We start from the raw sequence: 1,948 nt of genomic DNA, 5'->3' as shown, positions 1-1,948 counted from the left end.
TGTTTAACAGCGACTGTTCTAGTACTTTTCTAAGACTAGTGGCATTCTTTTTGTTGATCTTCTTTATAGTAATTTGATTATGTTTGTCTTTTATCTTGAAGTTGCCTTCTCTTTGAGATGGAATACTTGTTCAGTTGTCTTGCACTCACTAATCTAGCTATCCTGTACTCATTGAGTTAGTTGTGTTCTTAGGACAATATGAGACATTAATTTTGTTTCTCTTTGTGCAGGAAAACATTTCAACAGTAAGTGTCCCTTTAGCAAAAATAAAATGAATTGCTTATGGTAATTGTAGAAGGATATATATAAGGTATTGACAGTTGGGCTCTGTTTGATAGCAATTAAGAGAAGTAGCAGCTTGCAATTTCGTGAACTACCAAGTTTATTAACTGAGAAAAAGGATGTCTTTATAGTTGTCCTTTAAATGCCTATATATAGATAGATATCAAAATTGAAATTTTTGTAATTGGTGCATATTTCTCTAATGATTGGGTTTGGCTATACCACTATCTAGAAACAGGAAAAAGAATAAAGAATATGTATTTTAAATTTGGTTCACTAAAAGTTATCTTTCTTTTATCTCCGGCTCTCTTTCTCTTTGGTGGCTGAAGAAATTGTGAGGAACAAGGTGAAGAACACAAGTTAACTTTGGATTTTTTTTTGAAAGTTGTAAACTTAGTTTGAGCAAAGTAGGTATATTCTAGTTAAAAACTTATAAAACTCTATATATACTTGTGATGTTGGAAATTTGTTTTGTGGTGGGTTGTTGTGTTGGAGCAAGCGGGTGGCTTGCATGGTATTATAAGGTGATTTAAATTCATATTGTGAGTGTTTTTAATTTCTTGCAAATGTGAATGAAACTTGTTGATTAGTAGCAATTGTGTTCCTTTATTCAATTTCAATGCTTGTAAGCATTATAGTTGTGATGTTGGAAATTTGTTTTGTGGTGAGTTGTTGTGTTAGAGCAAGCGGGTGGCTTGCATGGTGTTATAAGGTGATTTAAATTCATATTGGGAGTGTTTTTAATTTCTTGCAAATGTGAATAAAACTTGTTGATTAGTAGCAATTGTGTTCCTTTATTCAATTTCAATACTTGTAAGCATTATAGTTGTGATGTTCAAAATTTGTTTTGTGGTGGGTTGTTGTGTTGGAGCAAGCGAGTGGCTTGCGTGGTGTTATAAGGTCATTTAAATTCATATTAGGAGTGTATATTTGTGTGTGCAATGTATATTTATTTAAGTATTAATATAGACTTGTGCATTCATGAATAGGATAGAACTTTATCTAAGTAGCTCATAGACTTAGATGTTATAACACTACAACAAAAGTGGGCTATGGTGACGAAATATAGTGAGGATAAACAATTTCGTCACCAAATGATAACATTTAGTGAGGAAAAGAAGAATTTGTCACCAAATATTATAAACATTTTAAAATTGGTGACGAAATCAATATTTCGTCACCAAAGATGTACCAGTTGGTGACGAAATCAATATTTCGTCACCAAAGATGTACAAATTGGTGACGAAATATTTATTTCGTCACTATAGGTTATTGAAAAAAGGCAAACCTATGGTGACGAAATATTCGCATCACCAAAGACTTACCAAAGGTGACGAAATTCTAAATTCGCCACCCAATATTAGGATGTAGGTGTTTTTGGTGACGAAATAAATTTCCGTCACCTATTGTTTAACCAAAGACTAACCAGAGGTAACAAAATTCCAAATTCATCATCCAATATTAAGATGGAGGTGTTTTTGGGGACAAAATAAGTGTGCGTCACCTATTGTTTACAAATAATTAAGGATGGCCAAGGGTAGGGTATACCCATATATACTCGACCCAATTAATTTATCATTGGGTGATGTAACATTTTTTAGAGTAACATCAGGTGTAACTTGAACCCAGCCCTATATTTCTTAATTCAATGTGAATTTTGATAAAT

This window comes from Quercus suber, unplaced genomic scaffold (assembly GCF_002906115.3).
Source record: "Quercus suber isolate HL8 unplaced genomic scaffold, Cork oak 2.0 scaffold_665, whole genome shotgun sequence".
NCBI lineage: Eukaryota > Viridiplantae > Streptophyta > Magnoliopsida > Fagales > Fagaceae > Quercus > Quercus suber.
Note: the sequence above shows the minus strand (reverse complement) of the source record.